Genomic DNA, 17,247 nt, shown 5'->3' with positions numbered 1-17,247 from the left:
TCAGCAAAAATTAAATCAATACCAATCAATCAGTTACTGACTTTAAAGTACTGAATAATTGGTTGTAACTATTTTAGATGGTACAAACCTTAAGGGGAAATTAATTAATTTAAATATACAAATAGGGGTGGATTTGGTGGAGATTTAAATGATATGTATGAATTGACATGATTTGGAAATTATCTAGTTACTCCTTAAATCCGGGATTATCATCACATTATTTGATGCCCTTACCCATTTTCTACCTGATTCCTAACTTTTTGCAAGTAAGCTGCATAACAAAATAATTATTCTTTATTAGAGCAGATGAGATTTATATACCTAAAGTGATTCAGTTGAAGAGTTCAGAAAAAGCACAAGCCCTGCAACCTCCCATAGTCAACTGTGATTTGTGTGCAGGTCAGACAAGCAGATCAGTGCAACATGGCCATTCACACATGGGGAAATTGCTTTTCAGATGGCCTGTGTTTGGCTGTCTATGCATCTGTGTGACACCAAACATTTAGTAAAAGAACATACTTCTAATGGTAACGTAAAACCGTTTATTGGCTAACTGCAATATGTAAAAATGCAAGCATTCGAGAAAACATTACATCTCTTCATTAAGCATTCAGCACACAGGGCAAACAAATATAGGGCATAGTACAGGATTATTTCATCTTATTTGAAAAGCTTCTATTTATAAATGCTGCAGCACTTAGGGAGCGAACAGCAGGTAACACAGTAACCAAGGCATATTGCCTGCAAAGACTTAACAAAAAGGGGTACACTATACAGCTTTGATCAAATGTGTTTTGCTGGGGTACATAGCAAATAATTGTAAAATTAATAAGATCTGGATCTGTTTGTATAAAAAAAAAAATGTTTGCTTCCTTCTTGGCCCTAATTCAAAGTACCAAGGGGTCCATGCAATTTGCTCATATTAAGGGTTTGTTTAGCCAATGCTTTTATGCTGTCTGTCTTTGGCCAACTGTGCCCGCTGCTAAATGGACCCCAATTCACAGATCTGTGTACTAGAACTTACATCCTGAGACTCCTATTGGAGATTATTATATTGGGCATAACCATCACATGCAATATGACGGAGTGTACAAAGTAAAAGTGTAATTATAAACAACGGCATGAACGTGCCTGAAGAACCCAGAGTGACCACCGCAGAAGTACTCATGTATTTCTGTTCACAGCATGCGATACACTGAAAGGAATTGCAGTAAACCTTTCCTAAGCGATACTTGGACCGTCAATGCCAAATGTACATAATCCCATAAAGAAGAAATGTGAAAAATGAATTTACTATTTTTATAATATGGAACATTAGTAGTAAGACTTTGAGGTTGGGTCTGGTTTATAGTAGGGACTGTACACATAGAAATATCAAATGCTGACTACTGCTATATTGCATTATACAGATTAAAGCCATGTCCAAAGGTAACAACTGGACAGACCGCTATATGTTCTGTTAGAGGTAATAATCCAGACTTACTGTCCATTTATTGTCTAATGTGCAAGACAAACATTGCAGTACAAATGAACCACTCAAACCAAGGATGGCTATGTGTGCTCCCAGCCCACCATTTCCAGTGCTCTGGAAGTTGAGGTATAACTATGGGAATGAGAACCTAGGATTTCTGGGGGCCCAGGAGATACAGCTGTCCTGGGAAGGCACTGACTGTCTTGTTACAACTTTTTAATGGCTGTGACACACGGGGAGATTAGTCACGCCGCGACAAATCTCCATTGTCGCAGGAAACTTCGGTGACTTTTACATTGACGATTACAGTGACGATTTACATTCTTGCCGGTGTGATGGCATTTCGGGGAGATTAGTCGCCCGCGAAAAGGAAAATTTGTTGCGGGACAACTAATCTCCCCGTGTACCCCTGCCCTAAGAAGGCACTACAATGATTTTGCTGTGGGGCCCAGTAATTTCTATTTATGCCACTTCTGTTTTAGAATTAGTGCTGGACACGGCAAGGTGACACAAAGAAAGCAAAGCAAAACAAGAAGCTGGTTTAACTAGAAGCCACTCAAATAGTGTGAAGTTGTGCATACATAAAATATGTATTTTCTTTTCCAAAAATAGTTGCAGTATATGAAGCTGTCTCTGGCGCTTATCCCAGGTGCTGGCCCTGAAACAAGGCCTAAAACCGCTAGACCTTAGCATTTTTATAGCTATGACCCTGCTGGGGTATGCTTCATCAGTTGTATGTAGGCAAAGGGGCAGGAACTAAGAGAGACTCCTCGTATAATGACTCTGATTGCAGTGGGGCTGTGACGCACCTCGGTGCTGTTTAACCTCTGTGTAACGTGGCTATGTGACGATGCGGAGAGGTGTAGTTCAGTGGTGAGAAAGCCACAGGTTGTGGAACCCCGGCCTGTACCTGTGCAGTACACGCTAGGCTGCTGCTGCTGCCTGTCCCTAAGCTGTAAGCGAGTCCCTGGGCGGGCCCGGACGGGAGGCGGTCTCTCCGGAGATAGAGAGGGAGGGAGCGGGGCCGCTGTTATTGTTGCCGCGCTGTGAGAGCTGCCGGGTTGGCGGCTGTAGGGAAGGAACAGCGCCGGTAAAAGCAGCCTCAGCTCTGGGGCGGGGAACATACCATCGGCAGGGGGAAGCGGACAAACGTTCTAACTTCCTGGGCTCATTTGGACTGTTCTTCCCGGATCCAGTTTTGCCTGCAGCTTTCTGTTCTCTAACAGGAGATCTACGGAGCAGCCGCAGGTAGGGAATGTAGTACCGCCCGGCCGGGCAGGGGCGCCCATCGTGCGAATCACAGGGTTGAGTTTGTGTGGGGCTGCTGTGGGGAGGCTGAGCGGGACAGTCGCACTCTCACATACACAGCGGGCTCACGGGCAGCTCTGGGGGCTCTGTACCCGGGGCATCTAGGGATAAACAGGCACTCCGGGAGGGGGACAGTAACCTAAGCAAGAGAATGGGGGTAGAAATGGGGTGGTGCCTGCATGTTTGGGGGGACGGAATTAGCGGGGCCCAGGGCTGGGTGAGTGTGAGGAGAAGGGGCAAGGGAATGGAGGCGGGGGCAGGAAGGTCACAGTCCTTAGTGGCCAACTGATCCCAAGTACAATCTCAGTGTTATGTCCCCACAGAAATCGTAGGGCAGTACAACTGCTGGGAACATGTTGTTTTACCCCAGAAATCGCATGCCTGTACTCCTGCCCTGTGTGCTTGGGGCAGTATGAAAGCTTTGGGCTCAGCACTAATAACTACCAGGACGTGTTTATTAGAAATATAGAATGCAGTGTGCCTGGGAATCACTCTTTGTGGCTTGGCTTGATTCCATTAGTGTGAAAGAGAATATGGAGCAGCCATCGGCCACTCTGCAATTCTTCTGTTGCTGTTCTGCTACAATTTACATGGTTTGGTAAGAGCAGAAGGCTTTCAGGGATAGTTGAGATCTGTAGTTCTGCAATATCAAGAGAGCTGCAAGTTGGCCAACCCTACTTTAGATATTTGTCTGTCCCAGTGACAGACTATGGTGTAAAATAGTATGCTTGCCTAGTATGGGCTCATAGGCACCTGGTAAATGAGTAACCAAGAACAGGATCACACATTGCTTTATAAACAAATAGAGTTATGCAAGCCTTACCTGGCATGTGTTTCAATCAATTACAGACTGTCACATATTCAGTCATATACTTGCATGTAGTAAAGTATAAACCAAGAGAGCAGTATCATCATTTTTATTTCACTTTATAGCCTCACTTCTTCATATTTAATAATGAAAGCTATACCTTGCACTGGCAATATTACTTGTAGCACTTCACACAAGTTTTCCCTTACATTTCCTGGTTCTGGCGAGTGCTGACTGTTCACATTTCATAAACTGGTGTTGACGTGTGTGTGGGAGACCTAATAGTCTTACACTGTGAGCAATACAAGGGTGGTTTGATTTGAAAGCAGGGCTTGCACTAAAAGCCTGTAGCTGGTTACTCTTGCTATGTGAATTTAAGCCTGTTTATTGTAGTTCTGAGTGCTGGACAACTTGCATTTTGTTTACAAGCTATTGATGCTGTAGCCTTTGTGTGCCAAATATGAAGCCTTGCCGTACATGTAGAAAAAGATTGGTGCTTTAGATAAGCTTTTGTCACTTTAGTTTTCAGTATAAAAATCTTTTCAGGTCAATCGGATCCAGGCTTATTTGGGTGGATACCAAAGCTTTCTCTGTAGGCCTCTCAAGCTTAAGGCAGTGAATAATTGTGTGTCAGGATATTAGAAGGATGCCTTTCAGCATTTATTATTTTGATGAATGAAGAAGCTTTTATTTCCCAGAAATGATATCTATCTTTCAAATGTTATTGCCGATCAGGGGAGATATATTGGATAATGCATTTAGCATAATCTGTTGGCAGTAACATCCATGAAATGTATGTATTTCATTACTTACTGAGTGCACATAGTTTCATCAAGGATATTTCACACATTCTGTTGTTTGAAATCCTCTGCCTGGCTTCAGTTAAATACTTCAAAGCATGATCCTGTAATCGAGAAAAGGGGATTCCTCTCTATAAATGTCACCACACATAAAGACCTAAGCCAGTGTAAGTGATAAATGTGAATATGCAGAATGGGCTATTTACCCCTTTACTCACATGTTGATGGGCTTCTGCATTGAAGTGGTTAGGTGTGTAACAATAGCAAAGTCAAGTGTATATACAATGCCGCCACTGGAATTTTGTGTTGGGGAGTCACATCTGTGTGTTATCTTACCTTTGCATGTTGTGGATTGAAATTCTGAGTTGGTAACAAAGCAAGAAAGTACAGCATTGTAACATAACATGTTACAGCATGGTAACATAAATTGAATGCAAATTAATTTATTTAGTGCAAAACAAATGTTTTAAATCCAGCTGGTTAGAAAAGTAGAATATTTTATGTTTGTGTTTAAAGCTGAAACTCAGAGTTCTGTATTATACATCACAGGCAAAGTAATTAAAATGTTTGCTTATTAAGTGGATTCATTAAACATTCCTATAATAAAATTTTAATTTCTCTTAGGGGAGTCTGAAATTAGATCTTTCTCTCTAACATAGCTATAAACATAGCAATAAACATAATGTAACTTGGTATATTATGTAGGTTGTAATTCCTGTTATAGACATGCTCTTGTTTGATGTCCTTTTTGGTTAATCTGGTTAACCTGCTTTACATAAATTGAGAATTGTATTAGGAAATTCACAGTAAGAGCATATGTAAAAACCCAGTGTTCTGTCATTTCAAACTTTTGAAACTTTAAACCATAAGCACTAGTAATTACAGCAACACTATTACCTCTGTGAACAGGACTATGGGTTTCTATTTAATTAAAGGTTAAGTTTGTTTTCTCGCAGATTTTGTTGGGCTGCTGGAAAACATGTGATATTTTCTGCTGTGTGTTTTGCTATATACAACACAGTCATTGAAATTTGTAGGAATTGTTGACTGTTTAAAATCTGTAATTTTTGTATATGTTTATTAAAAGGTTAGAAAATATAGGACAACAGTTCTTGAATATTAATTATTTTAGACACGTATTCCAAGGTCTTTTGTTTTAGCTAATGGATGTCAGTATTTTATTGGAATATATAATTTGCATGTTACTGCTTGTTTTGAGAGCTGGTGTGGCAGCTCCTATTAAAATAAGTCTAATTCAGATAACGCCTAACATATAATAGGGCCCTTTTGTCTTATAGTAATGTTTTTCTTGAACATACAATTGCCTGTAAATGCAAATATAACTTGTAGCATACATCTCTTTGCCATCATTTTCAGTTACTGCTGTTTTGAGACATTATGGATAGACCAGTATTGAACTTATTTGCATCCCATTACTTTATTAGCCAGTGGCACCTATGCTTTAAGACTGTTTCTTCAATCCGCTACTTACGCTGTCAAGTGATTAATTATATTTTACAAAGCTTGCTTCCCTTATTAATCATATGAGACCACACAATCCATGGAGAAATTTCACGCTAGCAGAGTGGACAGTTTTTTTTCTGCACGTGAAAGGGTGTTAATGTTGCCTGTTTAATTAATAATACTACTACAGATAAAATCAAATGCATTATTGAATTGCAAGTGTAAAATTGGTAATCAGTAATCACAAGTATTTAGTTTAATTTATAGTTGGTGTTTTAAAGTGTTACTTGAATTGCTTGGTGGGACATCAAAAGCCATTTTGCTCTGTATGATGGTTTATAGATAAACTGCAAAAATGTTTATAATTTTGGTATGCATTCATAGTTTCTTTGAGCCTGAAACAAGATTAACTGAAGTTACTTAGCATTATAATCCTGCTGGGGGTGTGCGCCTTACATTTTTAAAATTTAAAGACAGATGATAATGACCTAAAATAATTGTATTTTGGGTCATTATCATCAATGCCTTTGTAAATATTTATGGCAATTAGGAGCCCTATTCATTGTATCAAATGGAGAACATCCAACCCAAGAGCACATCTTGGCTTCAGATTGGGAATATTCAGTAGCACAGGTTGCACATATGTATGTTGCTAATACATTTAAAGATCTTTCCCCAATACATCCAGTTTGAGGTAGGGGTTATTGGGCTGATCTTATTGTTTGCCCCCTCCCTATATTGATCAGATAGGTTTATAGGAGGCAAACGATCATATCACACTGACGGAATACAGGCTGTCAGGGCAAGGACTGCATCAACGGACCCACATATAGTTCTAACCTTGAAGGGATTTTTAAACCTGTCTGATCAATATCAATCTTGCAGGTTTAAGAGGGCTGCATACATTAATGACATATATGTCAAATGTGAATCAGCAAAAAAATTCAGCAGCTACTTCATATTTCTTATACTTATTGCACATAAGCTCAGTGCAACAAAAGGATTAGGCGATGTTTGGCAGTGGCTTTCTACATTTATAGGTACATTTGCTCATGATATGATATTCAGAATGCTCGGGACTTGGGTTTTCTGGATAAGGGGTTTTTCCATAATTTGGATCATCATACTTTGTCTTCTAAAATCATTTAAACATAAAATAAACCCAATAGGTTTGTTTTTGCTCCCATAATGATTAATTATAACTAGTTGGTATAAAGTACAAGGTACTGTTTTGTTCTTGCATAGGAGGAGAATTAAACCACCCAGTGTAAATATAAAAATCAATTTATTTGAAATATTTAGTTCATTCAATTAAAAGTAATCAAACAGTGTTTACACATGATTAATATATAAAAAACAAAAAATACCTATACAAGAACTAATAATAAATATAATGCCAGAATAAAAACAAAATTTATCACTTAGTAGAGAAATGGAAATTGCATCATATACTTTCATAAACCAGTAGGGATTAGAAATTGATGTTATCACAATACACGAAGTGGATTAGCAGAAATATAGCACAGTATATATATAAAGTGAATATGGGAGAGGATTATTGCACGTATACCCATATATTGAAAGTGAAGTTCATTAATTAAGGCTTTACTAATAGCTAGTTGCCTACTTCTACAATTATGTTGGGGCAAACTAGTTCCTATGGGGAGATGCCTCTCAGGCAAACCCCCTTAGTACAAACGACTACTAAATGGGATTAGATAAAACAACGCTCGATTAGCCGACCTAATATATGGCGTGTAAAATCACAAAAAGCACCACAGGTTAAAACCGGTTCACACGCCGGCAATGCATAAACTCTACGGCCAAATTATCACCAATTACTAGATAAATCCCCCCCACACTAGTGGTGTTAGATATATTACCCTCTGTCCCGGCCGGGAACTTACTATGGGTCAGAAGCAGTCTGAGGATCAGCCCCTTGCAAACGGCACCGCGTCGCTTCTCTTCCAAGCGGTGACGTCACTAATGTGAGCCGGATGTCGGGCTACGGATCCTCACCTGTCTCACCTGAGACAGGTGAGGATCCGTAGCCCGACATCCGGCTCACATTAGTGACGTCACCGCTTGGAAGAGAAGCGACGCGGTGCCGTTTGCAAGGGGCTGATCCTCAGACTGCTTCTGACCCATAGTAAGTTCCCGGCCGGGACAGAGGGTAATATATCTAACACCACTAGTGTGGGGGGGATTTATCTAGTAATTGGTGATAATTTGGCCGTAGAGTTTATGCATTGCCGGCGTGTGAACCGGTTTTAACCTGTGGTGCTTTTTGTGATTTTACACGCCATATATTAGGTCGGCTAATCGAGCGTTGTTTTATCTAATCCCATTTAGTAGTCGTTTGTACTAAGGGGGTTTGCCTGAGAGGCATCTCCCCATAGGAACTAGTTTGCCCCAACATAATTGTAGAAGTAGGCAACTAGCTATTAGTAAAGCCTTAATTAATGAACTTCACTTTCAATATATGGGTATACGTGCAATAATCCTCTCCCATATTCACTTTATATATATACTGTGCTATATTTCTGCTAATCCACTTCGTGTATTGTGATAACATCAATTTCTAATCCCTACTGGTTTATGAAAGTATATGATGCAATTTCCATTTCTCTACTAAGTGATAAATTTTGTTTTTATTCTGGCATTATATTTATTATTAGTTCTTGTATAGGTATTTTTTGTTTTTTATATATTAATCATGTGTAAACACTGTTTGATTACTTTTAATTGAATGAACTAAATATTTCAAATAAATTGATTTTTATATTTACACTGGGTGGTTTAATTAATTTGAGCGCCAACTCCTTTTTGTAATAATTTATAGTTTATATTTGGGATTAGTCTGGAGGTAGGCAGCTATTTATAATTTTTTAGGTCACATTTCTGGTCACTATTGTTGGGTATTTATGTGTTTTTTTAATTGCAAGTTATTTATACTTAGAAGTTAAAATTAAACAAGCGCAGATAAGGGTTGAATTCATAGGAGGAGAATTGACAAATAAAATGGTTTTCAGAGGCTTTCTAGTCCCAATGGTTGATAAATATAGATGTTTATCAAATGTTTAACTCACTATAATTTACATTTTTGTTCTGTCCATCTGTAAAGTTGGAGCCTTATCTGTCTTGTAGATTGTATTTCATATTGCAGTAAATATACACTGTCCTTCTGAAAGAGTCATTTCTGTGGGACTTGAGTTCCTGCATGCAAACCACGTTTTAGTTGCATGGACGTAGATGCATGATGCTGACATTTTTAGACTTTGGAAAAGGGTTCAAAGGAATTTCATTTTAAGTTATCAGTTATAGAGTTACCAGTTTAACATATTTTGAATACAGCGTAGATTTGTTTTTTAAAGTGCATTTGTCTTAAGAGGCTGCAGTCTGCCTGTTGTTTCTTTAAAGAAACCATGCTTTTACAGTTTCCTTGTAAAGTCTGTTCAACAATGTCCACATGGCTGTAAGTGGGGAGTTAGGGCTGCTGCCCTAATATCAGCCTAATATTTTAGAGGTGCAAGAGAAATGTCTTGCATTTGTTTGATATAGTTCATTAGGCCCGGATGCAGGCGCACTGAGTGGATTTTGTAGCCGAAATGCATACTCGCACAATTGGTGAAGAAATCCATTACATGTGCCTGCACCTGGGCCAATGCAAAAGGTCATAAAGCAGGCACAGTGAAATGCTGATGCCAGCGTATATGTAGGCCCTGTGTGGCATTAGCCTTAACCTTTGCCACTGGTCCTTGGTTGCAGCTTAAAGTCTGTTAACTGTAACATGGATTTTGACAATTTACACTAAAAACAACAAAAGAACCCATGATTGGTAAAGTTGTATGTGCTTACACAGTGAACATTTGTGGCTCAGCAGAGATACTTTTAACCATCATTACACTGACCAGTTAGGGTTGTAGCAATTGTTCTCCCATGAGAGATGCTTTGTTATGAATTATTGCTTAGTAAAACATTGATGGGGTTGCACACCTGACTTAGCCTTACGTGGTATCTTCTGCATCCCAAAGCCAGTAGAAGTCTGTAGTATGGCAACCTGCCTGTAATACAAGTAACAGGTTATTCCAGCATAAGATAGTATAATAAAGTGATTGGATAGTTCCTGCTCATTTTGATAACCCCATGTGCAAGAATCCTTTTTGCTTTCTATCACTTTATAAAGTGTTCTGAAGTTCATCATAGTTTTGTCACGTAATAGTACTGTATTATCATTAGGGGTCTTTGAGGTGACCTTATGAGTAATCATGTCCTCTCCATTTTCTTTTTAAAGTACCTAATGGAGCTGCTGCAGAGTTTGTTAGTTAAGGATAGGGATCCCCAGCCTTTTTTACCCGTGAGCCACATTCAAATGTAAAAACAGTGGGGGAACAACACAAGCATTTGGTACCTGGGAGGGTGCAATGACCAAGGGGCCAAAATGTTAGGCACCCCCAAGTGACTTTAATCGCTTACCTTGTACCCCGGGCTGGTGCCCCTGTTAAAAGAGAACTGCACCAGCCCGGGGTAGCAGCGAGCGATTCCTCCTCCCGCGTTGGCGCATTGCGCATGTGCAGTAGAGTGAAAAGCCGTACTTAAACAAGAAAGTCGGCTATTCACTCTACTGCGTATGCGCTGGCCCAGGGATTTTGCCGCAAAAGAAACACGGAAAGAGGAAGCGCTCGCTCCTGGTACTCCGGGCTGGTGCTGTTTTCTCCTAACAGGGGCACCAGCCCAAGGTACAAGGTAAGCGATTAAAATCACTTGGGGGTGCCTAACATTTTGGCAATCCCAAGTACCGGTAACTTAGCCTTTCCTTCTCCTTTAATAATGTAGTTTGCACATGAAGCTATATGCAGTGTATGCACTTCTAGTCCTGCTGTGCACTTTTCTTTCCTTTATCTGTAGTAAAATGTTGTGTTCCAATACCTAGAAAAATCATTTTGTTGCCTTTGATGTGTCTCTTTTTTACTTATATATGTCACAAATGGTGTAGTGTTTTTATGAGCAAATAGTTTTTGTGAGCCCTCAATAAGTCAGTAGCAGCACCCTTTAGGCTTTCATGTTCACCATCTGTGTCCATGTGTAGTGGTCAGTGGTGGCATGGCTGAGAGCATAGCACTGTTGGACTAGTGATGCAGAGGTACATTTTGTGACTAAAGCTGCTTTGTGATAAGGCTTAAGGTGATATAAATTGGTTTATTCCAAGTGAATTTTCTCTGTGAGAATGACTATATATTGCTTCCCTTTGGAATGTGAAAATGGTTAGAACTTGTGATATGATGACCACAGCCGTGTGCCTTCATTCTTAGCGTCTGCCTTGGTTACCGCTGATTTTGGCTCTTACATTGAAATAAGAATCTGGAATGATTTTTCTTCTACATTCTAGATTTTATTCAAAGTAAAAAAGCTCTCCGATGGGTTGAGGTATGGAAATTAACAGCAGTGCTTGACTAAAACAGTGGCTTCCAAGAGTAGCAATTTAACAGTTGAGGCACTGTGCCCCCTAAAGACCCCTGGAATTTACATCTCACGATGTTTTAACCAATTTATTTATTTTAGAACAAAGTACCCTAAAAGACAACAATCAGCCTCTTCTCTTTTTTTTTCTAATATTTGTATATTTCTGTGGAATTCACCCATGTATTGGGTTGTATTTAGATTTTTCAGAACTAGTTTCTGGTGATGCACCAGGAATTTTTATTTGGGAGCTGCATAGAATAACAACTGATTTTCATGTGACCAGTTTTATTCTTCTTAGGAGCATGTTTCCTTTCAGAACTGCATTTTAAAGTTATTATTTTTTTGTATGTTGTATTTAGTCTTGTTATTGACTGTCAAAGAGTAATGGCCTGGTGTATATTGTGGGTCTATAATGGTTTGACCTTGAATGCTTTGTGTGTATGTAAAATGTATGGGTATATGTGCAGAAATTTAAGCTACAGCTTCACTCTTTACACTTTTTAAAGTAGTGTAAACAGGAGAAACAATTGAATGGCATCAAATACCGTTGATTTTTAGCTTCTGCAGTTGGTAACCCCCTGTCAAGTATTTTAGCTCACATATAGAGGGTGTATGATGTTCTCAGCTGTGTGCAGTATCTCTTCATTTAGCTGAGCTCAAGCTTTGAGGTCAAGTACCATCTTACAGTGAATACACCAATGCTTTACTTCTCCTGGAAGAATGGTTGAGGTTACATAGGTCAAAAAAAATCATGTTTAAGTCTTGATGATTAAACTGTGATCTTTGCAGCGTAATCTATATGTTGCAGAACCATCTAGCTGTCATTAGAAAGTTCACACAGATTACCTTCACTTACGTGGCGTAACTACCATACAGCAGACCCTATAATCAGAAGTCCTGATGGTTGTGGAGTCTGCTGTATGGTTCCAGATCTTCCATGAGCAGGAAAGGGTGGTCCAAGGTTTGCAGAGGATGCTGCTTCCACCCCCATTCCACTGCCTAGCTTCTTTTCATTTATTTTTATGTCAGCAATTTTTACCTGTGGGTTCCCTTGCTGTTTAGGCTGGCTCTCATCATCACCTCTAAAATAGTGGAATTTAGAACTTTAGAAAATATAAACACATGTGCATAACTAGTTCTAAACCAAATTTTGGACCTAAAAGCAGATATATTGACCTAACCTGTGTCCCTTGATGAAAAGGTAAAAAAAAAGTTACTTAGAGCCATAGGCGGATTTTCAATAAGGCTTGGGGAGGCTAAGCCTCCCCAAACCTGCTCTGGCACCCTAAAAATAAAAAAATAAAATAAAAAAACCTGGCTCTGTTTCTGCGCTGTCCTGCAAATCTTCTCCTGTCCCTGCAAGCTCCGGGTTCTGCTCTAATCAGCTGTGCTCTGATTGGATCTTTCTTCCTGTATATTCTCCAATCAGAGCACAGCTTTCTTGACAGACAGTAAAATTGACCAATCAAGACACAAGATGCAGACAGGGATCGGGAAATTTTGCAAACTGCAGAAATGAAGACTTAAAAAAGAAGAATCTGCAGACTGTAAGTTTACCCATGAACCAGCTTTGAACTTTGCTGCAGTTATCATCCCACAGGTACTATACTGTATATGTTCTAAAGACTGACCCACTAGCTGGAATTATCAAATCTGACATTTATAATATCCCTATCCCCTACCCTAACAGATGGAGGGTAAGTTAATTTTTCCCCCTGACAAAGCTCATTGTGCTTTTATATATTTGTTATGGTTTTTTTGCACATTCTATTTTTTTTTTACTTTTGTCATTGTTTTTTTCATTTATAGTAAGTTACAGTGGGGCCAATGCTGTGTATCAGTGCAAGTGTTATAGTGCCAGGGCCTGAATATCTGCCATCTGTACCCACTGCTCCTCATGGCATATAATGTGCTGGTTTTGTATATAAAGACTGTGTCTCGCTGTATATAATGTGCTGGTTTTGTATATAAAGACTGTGTCTCGCTGTATATAACGTGCCTGGGATGTCAGTACCTGCTGCCTCACTTTCTATAAAGCTAACTTAAACACATCTAATGGGGAGGATCACTTTTAAGTTAACTTGTAGTATATTATAGAATGGCCTATTCCTCGCAACTTTGCAATTGGTCTTCCTAGTTAATTTTATATAGTTTTTGAATAATTTGCCTTTTGCTTCTGCCTCTTTCCAGCTTTCAAATGAGGGTCACTGACCAAAAAGTATTGCTCTGTGAAGCTACAGTTTTATTTTTCCATGCAGGCCCCTTAACTATTCATATTCCCATCTCTTGTTTAAACCACTACCTGGTATATAAGACCCTAGCAACCAGATAGCTGCTGAAATACCAAATGGAGAGCTGCTGAACAAAAAGCTAAATAACCGAAAAACCATTAAAAATAAAAGAGGACCAATTGCAAATTGTCTCAGAATATCAGTGTCTACATCATATTAAAAGTTTAATTTAAAGGTGAACTACCCCTTTAACCTAACTGAACACAAATGTATAGAGAACCCCTAACAGAAGTGCATGTATGAATGGTTTTACATCCTAAGCATTTTAGGGTTAAAAAAATCCCCCCCCACCCGCACTTTTGCACAGTATCCCTGGGAGTCAGTGGGAACTGCCAGAGGTAGTTGGAAGGTTAATTTTTTACACCAGAAGTGAATCCACTAAGTGTCACATTAGTGTGAATCCACTAAGTGATGTATTTTATGTAGAGCTTTATTAAAATCATTCACATAAGTATTTTGCCTCATTGGACTAAACATCTTAGGTCCCTATCACATCCATACAACACAGTCTGTTCCTACCCTGCTTGTATGTTTTTGGAGTGTGGAAGGAAACTATTATCTCCTTGCAGATAATGCATAGGTCAGAATCCAACTCAAGAACCCGCTCAGTTTGATATGCCAGCCACTGGGCCATTGTGCTGCCCCTACACACTAGCCTTGGTGTTATGTTATGCATATGTATTGTATGGAAAGCATTTAGGCAAAGCTGATGTCTGTGTTCCTTTTAAGGGCTCTGGCATACGGGAAGATTAGTCGCCCGCGACAAATCTCCCTGTTCGCGGGCGACTAATCTCCCCGAACTGCCATCCCACTGGCGAAAATGTAAATCGCTGGTGGGACGGCATACGCGGCGGTGCGATTTCAGTGAAATCGCAGAAGTTTCCTCTCAAGGCAACTTCCGCAATTTCACTGAAATTGCGCCGCCGCCATCCCACTGGCGATTTACATTTTCGGTGGGATGGCGATTCGGGGAGATTTGTCGTGGGCGACTAATCTCCCCATGTGCCAGAGCCCTAACTTTTTTCCATATACAATTTCCATTACCAATTCCTTTCTGTTTTTTGTCACCACGGCTACAATTTTGAGAGACCATAAGAAATACTATTATTCTCTTATATCTTTTTTAGACTGGCACCTTATTATTAAAACCTCCCTTGAGGCCTGCTCATAAACACTCATATCAATGGCAACAGTGATCTCAGGTTATTCAGCATCCTCCCACCTGTGACAGCTGATTCCATAGCTTCCCTGTCGCCCTGCCTGCAGTGCTGTGTTAAGACGCACAAGAAAATATAACATGATTTTATTGTAGAAACATAAGACCTATTTAAAGGCATACTATTATTATTATATAAGCGCTTTAAAGGCGAAAGAAAGGTAAAAACTAAGTAAGCTTTATCAGAAAGGTCTATGTAAATACAGCCATAAGCACGCACAGAAACGCTGCACTGACTTCTCTGAAAAAAGATTTTTTGTGTCTGTAATTCCTGTGCCACAGACAGGCAGCTTTCTGTTTTCTGCTCACTCCTGCTCTGCCCTCCCTCAAGAATGCTAAGAACTCCCTCTTCCCCCCTTAGGAATGTGGATCTGAGCCAATCAGCAGGAAGCTGACTTATAGTCTAACTGAGCATGTTCACTTGGTCTGCGTGTCTGTGCAGGAGTGTGGCATTATGGGGACTTTCTTTACACAGCTCAACGTTTTTTCTTCCCGTTTGGCTTCAGATCTTTTGAACAGGTGAAATATGGGGAGACTTAAAGGACAATGAAAGGTTAATATAAATTAAAAGTAAGTCTAAAGGCATTCTTTTTAAGTACTTACTGCATATCTAAATTCCCAGATCCCTGCTTGCTTCTCTGAGATATGGTGCTGGCAGCCTACAGCAGTGTGAAGACTACAGTGACATCACTGAAATCTCTCTGTCCTTTCTGTAGGTGCCAGCGGCAGCCTTCCTATTCTCTGAGCATGTGTGTAACTTGATCCTGTCTCCTGTTCTGAGCTACATATGCCCACCAGCCAATCAGAAGCGAATCTGGCAGAGGGGAGGGGGGGAGGGAATGAAACACATGTGCAGTATGAAGCAAGGAGGGAAAGGGAGAATACCTTTTTAGAGATGGCTGCCTGTTCTAGAAAATGTGAAGTACCCTTAGGGGCTGATTTACTTACCCACGAACGGGTCGAATGGAGTCCGATTGCGTTTTTTTCGTAATGATCGGTACTTTGCGATTTTTTCGTATGTTTTGCGATTTTTTCGGATTCTTTACGAATTTTTCGGATCCAATACGATTTTTGCGTAAAAACGCGAGTTTTCCTATCCATTACGAAAGTTGCGTAAAAAGTTGCGCATTTTGCGTAGCGTTAAAACTTACGCGAAAAGTTGCGCATTTTTCGTAGCGTTAAGTTTTAACGCTACGAAAAATGCGCAACTTTTCGCGTAAGTTTTAACGCTACGAAAAATGCGCAACTTTTTACGCAACTTTCGTAATGGATACGAAAAACTCGCGTTTTTACGCAAAAATCGTATTGGATCCGAAAAATTCGTACAGAATCCGAAAAAATCGCAAAACATACGAAAAAGTCGCAAAATGTTCGTTTTCAAGTCGGAACTTTTCCAATTCGGGTCGGATTCGTGGGTTAGTAAATCAGCCCCTAAGTGTGACTGAGTAAATATTTGATTAGGTGAGCCAAAAGTGTGTCGTTTTTACTAAACAATTGAAAGACTATTGGGCAGTATGCTTTTTAAATTTTGACTTGCATTCTCCTTTAAGGGCACTATTGAGACAACTGAAGGTATGCCTGCAGCCTGAGATTAACTCTTTATTAGCCTTTCCTTCTCCTTTAAAGAGATTATACATCCTTTACATCAGTGTCTGCCTAAGTGAAGTTCTCACTGTTATAGTGGAGTTCCTATCACATTCACTTATAAATGTAGTCACTTTTATCTGGAGTGATTTAAGCTGCTTGTATGTTCCTGTGTAAAATCCATATAAGCATGGGGAGAACATGCAAACTTCTTGCAGATAGACCCCCTGGCTGAAAGGAAACCTAGGACCTCAGATTTTCATAGCAGCACATGTATCAGCATGAAAGTGAAAGAACCAGTTGATACTGATCATACATATATGCACACTAATACTCAGGAAGAGTTCAAGCCACTGCAGGCAATGGGCATTATAATATGGGGCCTCCACCCTCCCTACCCAAAGCACTTGTTCTTTTTCAGTATTGGAAAGCTCTCACCAATCTGTACTGATACTTCTATTCCCACCTTGTGCCAATCTCTGTGTCACTGCATCTTTTCAATTTTACTGCTCAGTCTCTTCAAGGGTCCCCTTACACCTCTGACCGCAACCCAAGGTACCCACTGCATTCCACTGTTGAGTGCTAAATAAAGAATTATGACACCAAGTAGCAAAATGGTACAAATAGATTATAAACCTTGCTGCTAATACATATCCTCAAAAAATGATTGATCAAATCTCTGCAACGCATTTCGCTCTCTGGCTTTTATTAAGCAGACTAAATAATCAAAACAAGCCCTTGATTAACTTTCTAGTTATTTTTAATAGGCCTTGGCTTACTGTGTGATGGATGAAACAATTGTTATATTTGTTTCCTTGCATTTGACTTTCATTTTGATAAAC

At 39.7% G+C, this 17,247-nt stretch overlaps 1 protein-coding gene across 2 annotated transcripts in view; it reads left to right on the top strand.

Annotated features, from left to right (window-relative positions):
• Positions 1 to 2,246: 2,246 nt before the first annotated feature.
• Positions 2,247 to 17,247, top strand: part of ndst2 (N-deacetylase/N-sulfotransferase (heparan glucosaminyl) 2) — a 92,189-nt gene continuing 77,188 nt past the window's right edge. The window contains exon 1 of one of the 2 annotated variants that reach the window (XM_012966246.3): positions 2,247 to 2,719. The gene's annotated coding sequence lies outside the window, so the exon portion shown is untranslated. 2 annotated transcript variants of the gene reach the window in all.

Source organism: Xenopus tropicalis, chromosome 7 (genome assembly GCF_000004195.4).
Source record: "Xenopus tropicalis strain Nigerian chromosome 7, UCB_Xtro_10.0, whole genome shotgun sequence".
NCBI classification, from domain to species: Eukaryota; Metazoa; Chordata; class Amphibia; order Anura; family Pipidae; genus Xenopus; species Xenopus tropicalis.
The sequence above is the reverse complement of the archived record's forward strand: the minus strand, read 5'-3'. Positions and strand labels throughout refer to the sequence as shown.